Source organism: Loxodonta africana, chromosome 2 (genome assembly GCF_030014295.1).
Source record: "Loxodonta africana isolate mLoxAfr1 chromosome 2, mLoxAfr1.hap2, whole genome shotgun sequence".
Lineage (NCBI taxonomy): Eukaryota > Metazoa > Chordata > Mammalia > Proboscidea > Elephantidae > Loxodonta > Loxodonta africana.
In genome coordinates, this window is record NC_087343.1 from 232,307,489 (window position 1) to 232,327,971 (window position 20,483).

A 20,483-nucleotide genomic window follows, 5' to 3' on the forward strand; every position below is an offset into this window, starting at 1 on the left:
CCCACTTTGTGATTGGGTTGTTTGCCTTTTTGTGGTTGAGTTTTAACAGAGTCATAAAGATTTTAGAGATCAGGCGCTGGTCGGAGATGTCATAGCTGAAAAATTTTTCCCAATCTGTAGGTGGCCTCTTTACTCTCTTGGTGAAGTCTTTAGATGAGCGTGGGTGTTTGATTTTTAGGAGCTCCCAGTTATCTGGTTTCTCTTTGTCATTTTTAGTAAGATTTTGTATTCTGTTTATGCCTTGTGTTAGGACTCCTAACGTTGTCCTCATTTTTTCTTCCATGATCTTTATCATTTTAGTCTTTATGTTTAGGTCTTTGATCCACTTGGAGTTAGTTCTTGTGCATGGTGTGAGGTATGGCTTCTGTTTCATTTTTTTGCAAATGGATATCCAGTTATGCCAGCACCATTTATCAAAAAGACTATCTTTTTCCCAATTAACTGGCACTGGGAAATGACATTTTTTAATGAGACAGAGAAACAAATAACCAACTTCATATGGAAAGGGAAGAGGCCCCCGATAATAAAGCATTACTGAAAAAGAAGAACAAAGTGGGAGCCCTCACACTACCTGATTTTAGAACCTATTATATGGCTGCAGTAGTCAAAACAGCCTGGTACTGGTGCAACAACAGATATATAGAGCAAAGGAACAGAATAGAGGATCCAGACATAAATTCTTCCACCTATGAGGAGCTGATATTTGACAAAGGCCCAAAGTCTGTTAAATGTGGAAAAGACAGTCTCTTTAACAAATGGTGCTGGCATAACTGGATATCCATCTGCAAAAAAATGAAACAAGACCAAACCTCACACCATGCACAAAAACTAACTCAAAATTTTAAAAAGGCCTGATTATAAAATCTACAATGATAAAGATCATGGAAGAAAAAGTAGGGCCTATTCTAGGAACCCTAACACATAGCATAAATAGTATACAAAACATTACTAACCATGCACAAACAGCAGTAGAGACACTAGATGACTGGGAACTCCTAAAATTTAAACACTTATGCTCATCCGAAGACTTCACCAAAAGAGTAAAACACAACCTACAGTCTGGGAAAAATAGTTTGGCAAAGGCAAATCCAATCAGCGTCTAATCTCTAAAATCTACAAGATACTGCAAAATCTCAACAACAAAAAGACACATAACCCAATTAAAAAATGGACAAAGAATAAGAACAGGTGCTTCACCAAAGAAGACATTCAGGCAGCTAACAGAAACATGAGGGAATGCTAAAAATCATTAACCATTAGAGAAATGCAAATCAAAACTACAATGAGATAGACACCATCTCACCCCAACAAGGCTGGCATTAATAAAAAAACACAAATAATAATAAATGTTGGAGTGGTTGTGGAGAGACTGGAACATTTAAACACTGCTGGTGGGAATGTCAAATGACACAACCACTTTGGAATCAATTTGATGCTTCCTTAAAAAGCTAGAAATAGAGCTACCATATGATCAGAAATCCCACTCCTTGGAATAGATCCTAGAGAAATAAGAGCCCTCAGAGGAATAGATATATGATCACCCATGTTCATTACAGCACTGTTTACAACAGCAAAAAGATGGAAGCAACCATGGTGTCCAACAACAGATGAATGGATAAACAGATTATGGTATATTCACACAATGGAATACTATGCATCAATAAAGAACAACAATGAATCAGTGAAACATCTCATAACATGCTGAGTGAAATTAGTCGCAAAGACAAGTATTGTATAAGACCACTATAAAAACTCAAAAAGAGGTTTAAGCATAGGGTGAGGAGGCAGGGAAAGTGGTATTCACTAATTAGATAATAGAAAAGAATTATTTTAGGACAACACACAATACAGGGAAGTCAGCACAACTGTACTAATCAAAAAGCTAAGAAGCTTCTGGAATACAACCAAACACTTCTAGGAACGGTGTAGCAGGAGTGGAGGTCTGGGGACCATGGTTATCGGGGACATTTAGGTCAATTGGCATTACAGTATATTATGAAAATGTTCTGCATCCCACTTTGGTGAGTGGCATCCGGGTCTTAAAGCCTAGCAAGCAGCCATCTAAAATGCATCAATTGGTCTCAGCCCACCTGAGGCAAAGGAGAACGAAGAACACCAAAGATACAAGGAAAACATTAGCCCAAGAGACAGAAAGGACCACATAAACCAGAGACTCCATCAGCCTGAGACCAGAAGAACCAGATGGTGCCCGACTACCACAAATGACTGCCCTGACAGGGAACACGACAGAGAACCCCTGGTGGGGCACTAGAAAAGTGGGATGCAGACCTCAAATTCTAGTAAAAAGACCAGACTTAATTGTCTGACTGCAACTGGAGGGGCCCCAGAGGTCTTGGCCCTCGGACTTTCTATTAGCCCAAACTAATACCATTCTCGAAGCCAGCTCTTAAATCAAAGACATAAAATGATGTTCTTGAGGAGTGTTCTTCCTAGCTCAAGAAGACACATGAGACTATGAGGGCAGCTCCTGTCTGGAGAGGCAATGAGAAGGCAGAGGGAGACTGGAGTTGGTTGAATGGATTTGGGAAATACAGGGTAGAGAGAAAAAGTGTGCCGTCACATTGTAAGGAGGGCAAGTAGGGTCACATAACAATGTGTGCATGACTTTTTGTATGAGAAACAGACTTGAAGTGTAAATTTTCCCTTAAACACAATAAATAAATAAATAAATAAACGTGCATCCTTAAAATTTTACTCAAGTAAAATTATGCTAAAGATAATTCAAAAACGGTCGCAGCAGTACATCGACAAGAAAGTATAAGAAATTCAAGCTGATTCAGAAAAGGACATGGAAACTAATGGACCACAACTAGCACAGCCTCTATCAGACTCAGTCCAGGACAACTAGATGGTATCTGGCTACCACCACTGACTCTCTGATAAGGATCACAATAAAATGTCCTGGACAGAGCTGGAGATAAATGTAGAAAAAACCGTAACTCACAAAAAAGTCCAGATTTACCTGTCTGGCAGAGACTAGAGAAACTTGGAGAGTACTGAAGTCACTTGTGAGTTTCACCCCTCAGCCAAATGCCAGACAAGCCCATTAAAAAAGAAAAAAGACTAAATGGGCACACCAACCCAGGGGCAATGACTAGAAGGAAGGAGGGGAAAGAAAGCTGATAATGGGGAACCCAAGGTAGAGAAGGGGAGAGTGCTGACATGCTGTGGGGTTGGCAACCAATGTTACAAAACAATATGTGTGTTAAGTGCTTAATGAGAAACTGATTTGCTCCATAAATCTTCATCTAAAGTACAACTTAAAAAAAATACAAATATCCACCTGACAGCATTTGGGAATTATTAGTTCCATCTGTACTATCACATGATAACAAATACCATTGCTTTGTTGTTTATATTTACAAACTTTAATGTGCACTGTCAAGAACAGTACCAAGGAGGTGAGGCCAAGATGGAAGAATAGACAGACACTTCCAGTGAGCCCTCTTACAACAAAGACACAAAAAAACAAGTGAAAGGAGTATATTTATGACAAGCTAGGAGCCCTGAACATCAAAGGCAAGGTTAGAAAATAAACCGAGGGGTGGGGGAGAAAAAGAAGTTCAGGAGCAGAGAGGAGTTACCAGACCTGAATCACCAGGAGCCCTCAGGCACCATTCCTGGGAGAGTAGGTGGTGGGCTGGTACAAGATTTTGGCTGCAGTTTCATCAGGGAGAAGCAGTCTGCCGCACAGCCTACTCACAGCTCTGGAGCCAAAGAAGGGTGCTCTTGGCAAAAGCTAAGTATTTGCATAATTTTACCCGACACCTGCCCCCCCCCCCCGCTCTTAAGCTGGCTTCAGCAGCTGCCTCCCCTCGGCCTGAGACACGCCCTGTTGAGCACCTATGCCCACCCTCCCAGCCTTGGATAAGGAATAAACTTGAAATTGGGGGAAAAGAAAATTTGCCAGCTCCACTAACCGGAGAGAGATCAGGACAGAAGCGGCTCCTGTTTAGGCATAAACGGTCCATGGACTTTGATTACCTTTCCCCTATGCATGGACCTGTGTGGGCCTGTTTTAGGAGACTAGGCCCTTGTTGGCAGACTTGAACAGTTTCAGCTGTGCTGCAGACAGGTGAGTGTTTGATGTTTGTCATTGCTTTGCCTAATAAACAGGGTCCTCACCTACCCACATCAGGGGCCTAAGGACTGGTAGCTCCACTCAGGTCACCCAGCCACCTGTGACAGAGGTCCGAGGATAACTGGCACTTCCCAGTCCTTACAAACAAAAACGTAGGATGCCCATGATCTGTCTGCAGAACCCACCAACCTGTACACTCTAGGGAACAGGGACATGCTTTCCTAAGAGACACGTGGGGGACAATTCTCACCCCCCTGCCTTGTTCAGAGCGTGAGCCCCTGCTGCAACCAGGTAGTTGTACTGAAACCAAACACCCTTGCCCCTCTAAGACTGTAGGACAGAGCCTGTACCACACACTTGATGATCAGCTACCTGGACACATGAGCTAAATTCATATAAGAAAAGTGAATGGACTCTTAGGATGATATACTTGATAAGAGCTCTAGCCATCTGGGGATGGGACATCAAAGCTCCAATTGTGAAAATAATCAAGCTAGCTCACTCAAGCAACCCGTCTGGGCATATCAAGACAAAACAAAGCAAGAAACTATGACACAGTAAACAAACATAAAATAAGCTAATACAATAACTTATAGATGGCTCAGAGACAACAGTCAATATCAAGTCACATAAGAAACAGACCATGATCATCTCAACAAGCTCTCAAAACAAAGAATCAAGGGATGTTCTAGATGAAAGTGCCTTCCTAGAATTACCAGAGGCAGAGTACAGAAGATTAGTATACAGAACACTTCAAGACATCAGGAAGGAAATGAGGCAATACGAAGAACAAGCCAAGGAACACACAGATAAAGCAATTGAAGAAATTAAAAAGATTATTCAGGAACATAACGAAACATTTAGTATACTGGAAAAATCCATAGACAGCAATCAGAAACTCAGAAGATTAACAATAAAATTACAGAACTAGACCACTCAATAGAAAGTCAGAGAAGCAGATTTGAGCAAGTGGAAGGTAGAATTTCTGAGCTTGAAGATAAAGCACTTGGCACTAATATATTTGAAGGAAAATCAGATAAAAAAAATTTTTAAAAACACAGAAAACTTAAGAATCATGCGGGACTCTTCAAGAGAAATAACCTACGAGTGATTGGAGTTCCAGAAGAGTGAGGGATAACAGATAATACTGAGAGAACTGTTGAAGATTTGTTGGCAGAAAACTTCCCTGATATTATGAAAGATGAGAAGATATCTATCTAAGATGCTCATCGAACTCCACATAAGATAGGTGTTAAAAGACAGTCGCCCAGACATACCATAATCAAACTTGCCAAAACCAAATCTAAAGAGAGAATTTTAAGACCAGGTAAGAATAAACGAAAACTGACCTACAAAGGATAGCCAATAAGAATAAGCTCAGACTTCTCGGCAGAAACCATGCAGGCAAGAAGGCAATGGGATGACTTATATAAAACATTACAGGAAAAAAACTGCCAGCCAAGAACGATATATCCAGCAAAATCATCTTTCACATATGAAGGTGAAAATAGGACATTTCCAGATAAACAGAAGTTTAGGGATTCATAAAAACCAAACCAAAACTAAAAGAAATACTAAAGGGGGTTCTTTCATTAGAAAATCGATCATATCAGGTATCAACCCAAAACTAGAACACTGGGCAGAACAATTAGAAGTGAACTCACAGGGAAATCACAAAAATAAATCAAGATTAAAAAAAAAAAAACTCGAAAGGCGGGGCCAAAAAGGCTGACTAGGTAGAAGCTACCTCAGAACCCTCCTGCAACAAAGACTTGGAAAAACAAGTGAATCGATCACATACATGACACTCTACGAACCCTGACCATCAAACACAGATCTAAAGAGATGACTTGAGTGACAGGTGAGCAAAAAACTGCATCCTGAAACAGCAACTGCCTCTGAAGCCGGCGACCGGCACCACAGCCTTGAGCCCTCATGGTTCCCTGATGCTGAGTGGCGGGGTTGATTGCGGCTTGCTGAGGCAGGGCAAGCATGGGACACATCCCTAACCCCTAGCCCCCTGGGGTAACGTCTGTAAAGACTCAGCCAGCACAAGCAGGTTGCACACTGACACGGCTAAAGAGAGAACGAACAACCACTGGGAAGCAGTGACTGTTTTTGGAGCCTGGAGCCAGCGTCCAGTCAGAAAACCTTGGCGCCGGGCTTTGGACTGGGCGCAGGGAGGGGAGCTGAGCACGGCATCCTGAGATGGCAGAAACACGGGACGCAGCCCTAGCCCACTGTAGTGACCTCGGGAGAAGCCCAGCCAGCGCATGCAGGCAGTGCAACAACGCGGCTGACAGGAGAAGTCACCGGGAGGCAGCAACTGGTTTTGGAGCCTGGATGTGGCGTTCCAGCCAGTGAAACTTGGCACTGGGCTTTGGGCTGGGAGCAGAGGAGCTGACCCCGGCTTTTGAGACAGCACAAGCACAGGACACGGGCCTGATCCTCAGGGGCAATCTCCAACCGGCCAGCACACACAGGCTACACGCCCCTCAGGAATCTCAGATAAAACAGTCATCACCAAGCAAGATAAGTAACTTTGTCAATATTCCTGGGTGGTACTCTCTCCTATCTATCTGACCCCTCCCCTCCCTTCCCAGGTGGCTTCATTAACATTGGGATTTCCTGGGCCAGAGAGTGAAGTGCTTTGCAGTTTGTTTTTGGGTTTTTTTTTTTGCCTTTTCCTAACCCATTCTCCTGGCCTAAGAGAAGCAGCTTCAAAAAACCCAGGGACCAAAAACCCTTCCCTGACTTCCCGAAATTGGACTAAAAATACAGAACTAGCTCCAGCCAAGCGTATGAGATCCACAGTCTTGGGCTTTCATCCCTGCAGGGAACAAGGTGGCTATTATAATGCAAAGGCAATTCTGATAGGGATCTGGCTGTAATCATTTTAGGGGATTACTGGAAAGGCAAGTTCTCCAGGTCTGATATCTCTTCCTATTAAACAGAGCCCTCACTGACCCACAACTGAGAACTGAGGGCTGAAGCTCCACCCAAACCATCTAGCCTCCTGCCATAGGGATCTGAGGATAGTGAAACCTACCAGTCTGTAGAGGTACATGCATTGGGTGCCTAAGGTACAGCTGCAGAGCCCACCCACCAAAGTGCTTTAGGAATAGAGACACACCTACTTCACTGGCACTTGGGGGAAGGCTGTCAGCATCCTACCCTCCCCCGCCTCCCGGAGTGTGACCCCCTTCTGCTAGTAGAATCTGGAGCATACAACTATCACCACTACTCCTCTAAGTGAATAGGTGACAGTCTGCACCACACACCTGATGATCCCAAATCAGATTCTACTCAAGAATAGTGAATGGATTCTTAGGGTTACATATCTAGTAACAACCCAAACCAGTTGGTAATACGACATACGAGATTCAAAGGCTACAACAATCAAGACAGTGCAATCTAGTAGCCCATCTATGTATATTGAAAGAAAACAAAACAAGATAAGACTCAGTGAGCAAACATAAAATAAATTATTACAATATCTTATAGATGGCTCAGAAACAGCAGTCCATATCAAACCACATAAAGAAGCAGACCATGATTGCTTCTACAACTCCCCAAATTAAAGATTCAAAATCTTTCCCAAATGAAGATACAATCGTGGAATTGCCAGATGCAGAATATAAAAAAACTAATTTACAGAATGCTTCAAAACATCAGGGATGACCTCAGAAATGAAATAAGGCAATCTACAGAAAGAGCCAAGGAACACACTGATAAAGCAGTTGAAGAAATCAAAAAGATTATTCAAGAACATAGTGGAAAAATTAATAAGTTGCAAGAATCCATAGAGAGACAGCATTCAGAAATCCAAAATAACAGTAAAATTACAGAATTAGACAACTCAATAGGAAATCAGAGGAGCAGAATCCAGCAATTGGAATGCAGAGTGGGGGAGATGGAGGATAAGGCAATTGACACCAATATAGTTGAAGAAAAATCAGATAAAAGAATTAAAAAAAAAAAAAGAAGAAACCCTAAGAATCATGTGGGACTCTATCAAGAAGAATAACTTGCATGTGATTGGAGTTCCAGAATAGGGAGAGATAACAGAAAATACAGAGAGAATAGTTGAAGATCTGTTGGCGGAAAGCTTCCCTGACATCATGAAAGATGAAGATGCTCATCGAACCTCGTATAAGATCGATCCAGAAAGAAAACCACCAAGGCATATTATCATCAAACTTGCCAAAACCAAAGATAAAGAGAAAATTTTAAAAGCAGCCAAGGATAAAAGAAAGGTCTCCTACAAAGGAGAATCAATAAGTTCAGACTACTCAGCAGAAACCATGCAGTCAAGAAGGCAATGGGATGACATATATAGAGAACTGAAGGAGAAAAACTGCCAGCAAAGGATCATACAGCCAGCAAAACTCTCTCTCAAATATGAAGGCAAAATTAAAACATTTGCAGATAAACACAGGCTTAGAGAAATTGCAAAAACCAAACCAAAGCTACAAGAAATACTAAAGGAAATTGATCAGAAAATCAATAACATCAGATATCAGCACAACACAAGGTCACAGAACAGAACATCCTGATATCAACTAAAATAGGGAAATCACAAAAACAAATGAAGATTAATTTTAAAAAGAAAAAAATGCTCAAAACAGGGAATCATTGAAGTCATTATGTAAAAGATCACAAAAATCAAAAAGAGGGACTAAATACAGGAGGCATAGAACTGCCATGTGGAGAGGAAAACAAGGCGATACAGGATGACACAAGTTAGGTTTTTACTTAGAAAAATCGGGGTAAATATTAAGGTAACCACAGAGGTCTAACAATTCCATAACTCCAAATAAAAACCAACAAAAACATAATGACTCAGAAAACATAAATTCAATTAACAAAGCCAAAAGCTGGTTCTTTGAAAAAATTAACAAAATTGATAAACCATTGGCCAGACTGACTAAAGAAATACAGGAAAGGAAACAAATAACCGGAATAAGAAACGAGATGGGCCACATCTCAACAGACCCAACTGAAATTAAAAGAATCATATCAGATTATTACAAAAAATTGCAAACCTAGAAGAAATGGATGAATTCCTAGAAAAACACTATGTACCTAAACTAACACAATCAGAAGTAGAACAACTAAATGGACCCATAACAAAAAAAAGAGATTTAAAAGGTAATCCAAAAACTCCCAACAAAAAAAACCCTGGCCCGGACAGCTTCACTGCAGAGTTCTACCAAACTTTCAGAGAAGAGTTAACACCACTACTACTAAAGGTATTTCAAAGCATAGAAAATGATGGAATACTACCTAAGTCATTCTATGAAGCCACCATTTCCCTGATACCAAAAACAGGTAAAGACACCACAAAAAAAGAAAATTACAGACCTATATCCCTCAGGAACATAGATGCAAAAATCCTCAACAAAATTCTAGCCGATAGAATTCAACAACATATCAAAAAAATAATCCGCCGCGACCAAGTGGGATTTATATTATGCAAGGCTGGTTTAATATTAGAAAAACCATTCATGTAGTCCACCATATAAATAAAACAGAAGACAAAAACCACATGATCTTATCAATTGATGCAGAAAAGGCATTTGACACAGTCCAACATTCATTCATGATAAAACTCTCAGCAAAATAGGAATTGAAGGAAAATTCCTCAACATAATAAAGGGCATCTATACAAAGCCAACAGCCAACATCATTCTAAATGGAGAGAGCCTGAAAGCATTCCCCTTGAGAACAGGAACCAGACAAGGATGCCCTTTATCACCGCTCTTATTTAACATTGTGCTAGAGTTTTTTTTTAGAGGTCCTAGCCAGAGCAATTAGGCTAGACAAAGAAATAAAGTGCATCCAGATTGGCCAGGAGGAAGTAAAAAAATTATCTCTATTTGCAGATGACATAATCTTATACACAGAAAACCCTAAGGAATCCTCCAGAAAACTACTGAAACTAACAGAAGAGTTTGGCAGAGTCTCAGGTTATAAGATAAACACACAAAAATCACTTGGATTCCTTTACATCCACAAAAAGAACATTGAAGAGGAAATCACCAAATCAATACCATTCCCTGTAGCCCCCAAGAAGATAAAATAGTTAGGAATAAATCTTACCAAAGATGTAAAAGACCTATACAAAGAAAACTACAAAGCACTAGTGTAAGAAACTAAAAGGGACCTAGATAAGTGGAAAAACATACCTTGCTCATGGGTAGGAAGACTTACAAAAGTAAAAATGGCTATTCTATCAAAAGCCATCTATACATACAATGCACTTGCAATCCAAATTCCACTGACATTTTTTAAAATGATGGAGAAACAAATCACCAACTTCAGATGGAAGGGAAAGAAGCCCCGGATAAAGCATTACTGAAAAAGAAGAAGATAGTGGGAGGTCTCACTCTACATGATTTTAGAACATATTATACAGCCACTGTAGTCAAAACAGCCTGTTATTGGTACAACAACAGGCACATAGGCCAATGGAGCAGAATTGAGAACCCAGATATAAATCTATCCACATATGAGCAGCTGATATTTGACAAATGCCCAGGGTCAGTTAATTGGGGAAAAGATAGTCTTTTTAACAAATGGTGCTGGCATAACTGGATATCCATTTGCAAAAAAATGAAACAGAAGCCATACCTCACACCATGCACAAAAACTAACTCCCAGTGGATCAAAGATCTAAACATAAAGACTAAAACGATAAAGATCATGGAAGAAAAAATAGGGACAATGTTAGGAGCCCTAATTCAAGGCATAAACAGAATACAAAATCTTACTAAAAATGACAAAGAGAAACCAGATAACTGGGAGCTCCTAAAAATCAAACACCTACGCTCATCTAAAGACTTCACCAAGAGAGTAAAGAGGCCACCTACAGATTGGGAAAAATTTTTCAGCTATGACATCTCCGACCAGCGCCTGATCTCTAAAACGTATATGATTCTGTTGAAACTCAACCACAAAAAGGCAAACAACCCAATCACAAAGTGGGCAAAGGATATGAACATGCACTTCAGTAAAGATATTGAGGCAGCTAACAGATACATGAGAAAATGCTCTCCATCATTATCCATTAGAGAAATGCAAATTAAAACTACGATGAGATTCCATCTCATTCCAACAAGGCTGGCATTAATCCAAAAAACACGAAATAATAAATGTTGGAGGGCCTGCAGAGAGATTGGAACTCTTATACACTGCTGATGGGAATGTAAAATGGTACGACCACTTTGGAAACCTATCTGGAGTTTTCTTAAAAAGTTAGAAATAGAACTACCATACAACCCAGAAATCCCACACCTCGGAATATACCCTAGAGAAATAAGAGCCTTTACATGAACAGATATATGCACACTCATGTTTATTGCAGCACTGTTTACAATAGCAAAAAGCTGAAAGCAACCAAGGTGTTCATCAATGGATGAACGGTTAAATGAATTATGGTATATTCACACAATGAAATACTACGCATCGATAAGGAACAGTGACAAATCTGTGAGACATTTCATAACATGGAGGAACTTGAAAGGCATTATGCTGAGTGAAATTAGTCAGAGGCAAAAGGACAAATACTGTATAAGACCACTATTATAAGCTCTTGAGAAATAGTATAAACTGAGAAGAACACTTTCTTTTGTGGTTACAGGGGTGGGGAGGGAGGGAGTGTGGGAGAGGGTTATTTACTGATTAGTCAGTAGATAAGAACTACTTTAGGTGAAGGGAAGGACAATACAGGGAAGGTCAGTTCAACTGGTCTGGACCAAAAGCAAAGAAGTTTCTGGGATAAACTGAATGCTTCGAATGTTAGCAGAGCAAGGGCTTCGGTTTGGGGAATATGGCTTAAGGGGACTTCTAAGTCAATTGTCATCATAAACTCTGTTATGAAAACATTCTGCATCCCACTTTGAACTGTGGCGTCTGGGGTCTTAAATGCTAACAAGCGGCCATCTAAGATGCATCAATTGGTCTCAACCCACCTGGATCGAAGGAGAATGAAGAACACCAAGGTCACACGATAACTATGAGCTCAAGAGACAGAAATGGCCCCATGAACTGGAGACTTACATCATCCCGAGACCAGAAGAACTAGATGGTGCCCGGCGACAACCGATGACTGCCCTGACAGGGAGCACAACAGAGAACTCCTGAAGGAGCAGGAGAACAGTGGGATGCAGACCCCAAATTCTCACAAAAAGACCAGACTTAATGGTCTGATTGAGACTAGAAGAATCTCGGCAGTCATGGTCCCCAAACCTTCTGTTGGCCCAGGACAGGAACCATTTCCGAAGACAACTCATCAGACATGGAAGGGACTGGACAATGGGTTGGAGAGAGATGCTACTTGTATCAGGTGGACACTTGAGACTGTATCGGCATCTACTGTCTGGAGAGGAGATGGGAGGGTAGAGAGGGTTAGAAACTGACAAAATGGTCAAGAAAGGAGAGACTGGACGAAGGGAGCGGCTGACTCATTAGGGAGAGAGTGAATGGGAATATGTAGTAAGGTGTTTATAAGCTTATATGTGACAGGCTGCTTGATTTGTAAACTCTGACTTAAAGCACAATAAAAATTATTTTTTTAAAAAGAAATAATCATAATGTCTGACATCTTAAAAGAATATAGAATACTTCTGCTGTGGCATTGAGTTTATTGTGGTGCTTATGGGTGTAATGATTAAGACCTTGGATGTTAACCAAAAGATTGGTAGTTCGAATCCACCAACCACTTCTTGGATACCCTATGGAACAGCTCTACTCTGTCCTATAGAATTGCCATGAGTTGAAATCAACTCAATAGCAATGGGTTATTTTTATTTTTGTGTGGGTCACTCAGTGCACTGTGTGGGAATACATTAATTTGCTATTTAATACATTAATACATTAATTTGCTGTTAAAACGTTAATGTCCTTATCGCCTACAGGTGATAAGGACATTAACGTTTTAACAGCAAATTAATGTATTACATATATTATAGAAAGAGAAAGATGAATCAAGTAACTTGGCCAAATTTGCAAAGCATCTTGATAAATGTATAGTGTATTGAAACCAATTTTATATACATACATAAACCACCAGTTGTCACTGAATTGATTGTGACGCATAGTGACCTAATGTGTGTCACAGTAGAGTTGCACTCCATATGGTTTTCAATGGCTGTGCTCTTTTGGAAACAGGTCCCCAAGACATTCTTTGGAGGTGCTGCTGGATGTATTTGAAATGTCAACCTTTTGGTTATTCTTGAAACACTTAACCGTTTGTCCACACAGGCAGTCATATATTTAATGTAATATATATGTGTATATATATCAATTCACCATTGTTGTCATGTCAATTTCTACTCATAGCAACTTTATAGGATAGGGCAGAACTGCCCCATAGTATTTCCAAGGCTGTAGTCATTATGGAAGCAGGCCATCATGGAGTGGTTGGTGGGTTTGAACCGCCAACCTTTCAGCTAGCGGCTGAGCAGTTAACCACTGCACCAGCAGGTTTCCTTTACACACACACACACACACACACACGCAGACTCGTGCACGCGTTTGGCTGAAGGCAGAGAAAACCAGAAAGATGTTTACCCTTGCTTTAGTGACTACGCACAGGCATTCGACTTTGTGGATCACAGTAAATTATGGATAAAGTTGAGAAGAATTAAAATTCCAGAACACTTAATTGTGCTCATGGAGAACCTGTTCACAGACCAAGAGGCACTGGTCAATCAGAACAAGGGGATAGTGCACGGTTTAAAGTCAGGAAAGGTGTGTGTCAGGGTTGCATCCTTTCACCATGCTTATTCAATCTGTATGCTGAGTAAATAATTCAAGAGGTTAGACTATGTGAAGAAGATCATGCATCAGGACTGGAGGAAGACTCTCTAGCAACCTGCAATATGCAAATGCCACAACCTTGCTTGCAGTAAGTGAAGAGGACTTGAAACACTTACCGATGAAGATCAAAAACTACAGCCTTCAGTGTGGATTGCACCTCAACACAAAGAAAACAAAAAACCTTACAAAAATCTTCGCAATAACCAAGATCATGGTAAGGGAAGAAAATACTGAAGTTGTTAAGCATTTCATTTTATTGGATTCACAATCAACACCCACAGAAGCAACAGCCAAGAAATCAAACGATGTATTGCATTGGGCAGATCTGCTGCAAAAGACCTCTTTAACGTGTGAAAAAGTAAAGTTGAGGACTAAAGTTCCCTTGACCCGAACCATGGTATTTTCAAGCACTTCATATTCATGGGAAAGCTGGACAATGAATAAAGAAGACCAAAAAAGAATCGACACATTTGAATTATGCTGTTGACGAAGAATATTGAATACACTATAGACTGCCAGAACAAACAAACCTGTCTTGGAGGAAGTGCAGCCAGAGTGCTCCTTGGAAGTCAGGATGGAAAGACTTTGTATCACATACTTTGGGCATGTTATCAGGGGGACCAGTCCCTGGAGAAGGACATCATGCTTGGTAAAACAGAGGGTCAGAGAAAAAGTGGAAGACCCTCAATGAGATGGACTGACACAGTGACTGCAACAATGGGCTCAAATACAGCAACGATTGTGAGGATGGCGCAGGATGGGGCAGTGTTTATGTTGTACATAGGGTCGTTATGAGTTCAAACAGACTCAACAGCAACTCAAAACATAAAAACAAGTAGATTTATTTCAACTTATAAATACATGTCTCTAAAGTTTAAAATTTAAGAATACAAAGTGTGGACATGAAAGAATTGTAGTTTCTCATAACTTATGCTACTCCCATATGTTTTACCATTACATATTCTTTCTCAGATTGGACTATGTAATGAGAGTTATGCAATTTGACCATTCACCATCACTAGTCTTAAAATTGCCTTTATGTGATTGACCAATGACATCCATTACCAATAGACGCTGTTTACAAATTCTCTTAAAGAATATTCTGAGTGTAATATTTGCAAAGCCACAATTGGAAAATTAACATTTATTATAAAACTCTGAGTTCGTAAATAATGTCCTTGTGAATACAAACAAAGAGAAAAAAAAAAGCAACAAATTTGAAACTACTCACCTTCATTTTAACTACTAAAAGAATGAAACAGGATACTGTTTAAAATATGTAAAATTTTAAACTATCATAAAATTGTCCCAACTAGGAAAGCGAATGGTATTGGTAAAGATGAATCTGAAATGAACAATATTACCCCAAACCTGGCTCTTGTTGATGAGAACTTAATGCTTGGAAGATTTCCAGTGAATTAGAAGTTGCCAAGACACTTTTGACATCGAGACCCATCTAATGCTATAAAATGTGTCATTCTATGCGGCAGAAAAAAATGAGATAATAATTGTCTAAGTTTTTTTTAAATATTGTTGTTGTATGCCTGTTGAGTCCATTCTGACTCATAGTGACCCTCTAAGTCACTTTTGATTAGCAGCCAAGAGCTTAACCATTGCACCACCAGCCTTCCTTAGACAGATTCCTGTAAACCGAAAAATCTGATACACATTAGTAAATATTAAAATGATATTTTAGACATTTACATCTTTGAGGCCATTTCTCCACCAAAGATTTTACTAAGGGCCACCTTCATGTTCCTGTTTCTCAAACTATAAATGACAAGATTCAGAGTAGGAGGTAACAAGGAGTATAACACAGACATAAAGAGGTTCACTGATGATGGGGATTCCAAGGCTGAACCTAAAAAAAAAAAAAATCCAAAAGAGAGAAACAAGGTCACCACAGTTAGGTGGGGCATGCAGGTGGAGACAGTTTTGTACCTTCCTTGAGTGGATGGAATCCTTAAGACAGATGAGAAAATGTGAACATAGGAAACAACCATTAAAATGAAACATATAAAAGCAAAACAACAGCTAGCAATGATAAATGCATATTCTAAAATATGCTCCCCAGAACAAGCAAGTGTAAGCAATGATGGAATATCCCAGAAAAACTGATGAACTACGTTGGGACCACAGAAATTGACGGAGAATGTACCTGCTACGTGAATGGATCCATAGCCACATCCACTGAGCCACGATGCAGCCACCATCTGCACACAGGCACCTCTATTCATAATGGTCTCATAGTGCAAAGGGTGGCAGATGGCAGCATAGCGGTCATAGGACATGACTGTAAGGAGGGCAAACTCTGTGCCCCCGAAAAAAATAACAAGAAAAACCTGTGAGGCACATCCCAGGAAGGAGATGGAACGGCTGTTAGAGAGTTCATGATGGACTTGGGGACAGTGACAGAGATATAGCATGTGTCAATTAAGGACAAATTTTTCAGGAGGAAGTACATGGGGGCTTGGAGATGCCGGTCGTTGGTGGTGAGGGTAACAATGACGAGGTTCCCCATCAGTGCTGTCAGGTAAAGGAGGGCTGCATAGTTTCTGTAGCATCCAGTCATCAGGAAATCCCATGAGCAAGAATTCTGTTATGTCGGCTATTTTCTGAGGCATGCTGATTTTTGTCTGCAGAAACTTAAGAAAAGTAACATTTACTTCATTCACTTACACCCTCAGAACCTGCCTCTTTGTTGGTTCTCTAATTGAATCTACTGTGCCCTGAGGGGCACTTTAAGGTCATTAGAGTAGCCTCAGGAGTTACATCTTACAAACTCTAATTTTAAACCAATGCACAGTAAATTATAATAACATAGTCTTTAAGAGCAGGCTAGAATAATTTACCTTCTGGTTGCCTAGGGCAGTGAAATACATCTTGCACATATGATAGATTAAAACTGGATCACTGACGTTTTTACCAAGTGTTCACGTTAAGCAGATCATGCATGGGCTCTTTAAAGACTGAATAGAATCCTAGAAGTATCTGCACATCCTACTCTGCCCATCAATTGTTCATAAAGAGCACATAGCTGCCATAGGTCTAATAACCAAAATTAAAATATAATAATTAACAGCTTATTTTCCTAAAAGGCAGTAAATATAATCAGGTAAAAAGAATGTACTTATTTAGACATACAAAGAGATAATGTGAGTGGGGAAATTTATAGCTGATGCTTATAGGTTTGGGAGAAATCCACTTACCTAATAGTAACACACTTTCCCTAATTTCTGGTGTCCATTCTTTAAAACGCTGGGGAAGTGAAGGCTGAGAATGAGGTTGACAGAGAGCACTTTCTCATACAGTAAGAAAGGCTGGATGAGGTGGGTCTCTTGTCCAATAGGAAGCATATTTCTGTTCAAATATTGCTGTTGCTCAGGTTTTCTATGCATTTACTGAGTTATTGTCTTTTTTCCATTGGCACACACAGGTTTAAATGAGTCTTGTGTTTGTCCTGCATTTTTATAAGAAGTTACGATTGACTAATTAGAATCAGAGTTAATTAAGTGTATTGGCAAAGATTCCTGAGGGGGACGATCATTTCCCAGAAGATGCTGTTATTATGGACGTGGAAGCTTTGTAGTGCAAAAATTTAAGTCTGTGGTTGGACAGTTGGCTTACCCAGTAGGATTTCCTGTTATGAGACCCATGTCATCAACTGTGGAATAATTTGTTGTTGGGTTTCTTCCCTCAATAGACTGTGTAGAACTTTACATTTGGTGGAAAGTGAAAAACAAAATTTTTTTTAATTCATGAACTCATATCTGGACACAAGTGATCAGCTATGTCGCTGCCTTTAGTACCTATTTTGATGTTATTTTTGTTTTTATGTATCATAAATTTGTGTAAGTCCATCTGTCATACAAAATAATCGAGTTGCCAGAAGATAAGAAACTTAAATTCCCTCTCTCAGCCTTCACTCCATTTTCCTTCCCTCTCTCAGCCTTCACTCCATTTTCCATTCTAAAATGTTATATTGCATTTCTTTTCTTTCAGTTTTCGGTCGATTTGTGACATATCACTGGGAAAAAAGGTACACTTCAGCACAGATGAGCTCTTTCCATGCTTTGTTCTATTTGCTTATTTTTCACTTAACATATTTTTCAGAACATTTACCAATACTGTTACAAATATATTTAATCCTTGCTTTTTAATGTTTGTGCGTATTTCAGAATATGCATATTTTTCCTTTTTTTAAAATTTTTATTGTGCTTTAAGTGAAAGTTTACAAATCAAGTCAGTCTCTCACACAAAAACTTATACACACCTTGCTACATATTCTCCATTACTCTCCCCTCAATGAGACAGCCCGCTCCCTCCCTTCACTCTCTCTTTTCTAACCTTGTCCACCCACTCACACCCCCTCCAGGGAGGAGATACTAACACAGTCTCAAGTGTCCACCTGATCCAAGAAGCTCACTCCTCACCTGCATCCCTCTCTAACCCATTTTCCGGTCCAATCCCTGTCTGAAGATTTGGCTTTGGGAATGGTTCCTGTCCTGGGCCAACAGCAGGTCCGGGGACCATGACCACTGAGGTCCTTCTAGTCTCAGTCAGACAATTAAGCCTGGTCTTTTTACAAGAATTTGGGGTCTGCATCCCACTGCTCTCCTGCTCCCTCAGGGGTTCTCTGTTGTGTTCCCTGTCAGGGCAGTCATCGGTTGTAGCCAGGCACCGTCTAGTTCTTCTGGTCTCATGCTGATGTAGTCTCTGGTTTATGTGGCCCTTTCTGTCTCTTGGGCTCATAATTACCTTGTGTCCTTGGTGTTTGTCATTCTCCTTTGATCCAGGTGGGTTGAGTCCAATTGATGCATCTTAGATGGCCACTTGCTAGCATTTAAGACCCCAGAAGCCACCCTTCAAGGTGGGATGCAGAATGTTTTCTTAATAGATTTTATTATGCCAATTGACTTAGATGTCCCCTGAAACCATGGTCCCCAAACCCCCACCCCTGCTACGCTGGCCTTTGAAGCATTCAGTGCATTCAGGAAACTTCTTTGTTTTTGGTTTAGTCCAGTTGTGCTGACCTCCCCTGTATTGTGTGTTGTCTTTCCCATCACCTAAAGTAGTTCTTATCCACTATCTAATTAATGAGCACCCTTTTTCCACTCTCCCTCCCTCCCCCCTCTCATAACCCTCAAAGAGTATTTTCTTCTCTGTTTAAACTATCTCTTGAGTTCTTAAAATAGCGATCTTATATAATACTTGTCCTTTTGCAACTGACTAATTTCACTCAGCATAATGCCTTCCAGATTCCTCCACATTATAAAATGTTTCACAGATTCATCACTGTTCTTTATCAATGTGTAGTATTCCATTGTGTGAATATACCATAATATATTAATCCATTCATCCATTGATGGGCACTTTGGTTTGCATGCACCATTTTTTCATATTGCAAACAAATTGTGATGGTTCTAACATATATATTTTTAAATATATGCACACCTAATTTCTTAAAATACTTTATTTGGGAGTAATTAATTGATCAAATAGCTTTGAAATTTCTATAAATACCAACCAGTTAATCTCCCAAACACATGGCAAATCTGTGCTCCTACCTACAGCATTCCATTTACACACATTCCTGCCTATACAAGAGATTTTTTATTTATTCATTTTTCTTAAACTTATGGGCAAAAACTATCTCACTGTTGATGTCATCCGCAGCTGTATTATTACCAGTGAATATAGGGTTGGAGATAGACATACTGTTGATGGGGTTACAATATTTAGAAATGAAGTATATTTAACGTTAATGTGATAAAGTAAGAGGTTAGGACAAAGGTGTACTGGAGTAAGAAAACAACGTCCTATGGTAACTCAGATCAACAGGAAGAAATGAAGGTAATAAAAATTAATTTAAAAAGCTAATATAAGAAACTCTCTGATATATACTTGCTCTTTTTTCTTCTCTCTGCTTTCTTAAAATCTATAAGATACAAAATAATAATTATAACAATGTACTGTTGGATTTATATATAGATGGGATTTGTATATCAGTAATACAAAAAAAGGATCAGAATAAAGCTGTATAGGAATAAAGTTTCTAAATTTCACTGAAATTAAGTTGGTATAAATTTAAAGTATATTCTACTAAGATATAATAAATATTGTCACCCATTCGTGTTAAAAACTCTCAATGAACAGAGAAACTTTCTCAACTCAATAAAGAATATCCACAAAACCCTACAGCTAACGTCATACTTGATTAAGAGCTCCTCTGCTAATAAAATATTGACAGTTCAAAGTCATCCAGTGACTCTGTGGGAGAAAGACCTGGCAATCTGCTCCCATAAAGATTACATTCTAGAATATTCTATGGGGCACTTCTACTCTATCACATAAGGTCACTGTGATTCAAAATTGACTTGACAGCGACTAACAACAACAAAAATGACTTCATATTTAAAGGTGAGGGATTGCATGTTTTCCCTCTAAGTTCAGGAACAAAGCAAGTGTGACTCCCTCTCATCCACCCTATTCAACATTTTCCTGGAAGTGGTATGATGAGACAATAAAATGTATACAGATAGGAAAAGAAGGAAGAAAA

General features: G+C 39.7%; 1 pseudogene; it reads right to left on the reverse strand.

The window, feature by feature from the left end:
• Positions 1-15,624: 15,624 nt before the first annotated feature.
• Positions 15,625-16,586, reverse strand: LOC111748327 (olfactory receptor 14A16-like; annotated as a pseudogene).
• Positions 16,587-20,483: the final 3,897 nt, after the last annotated feature.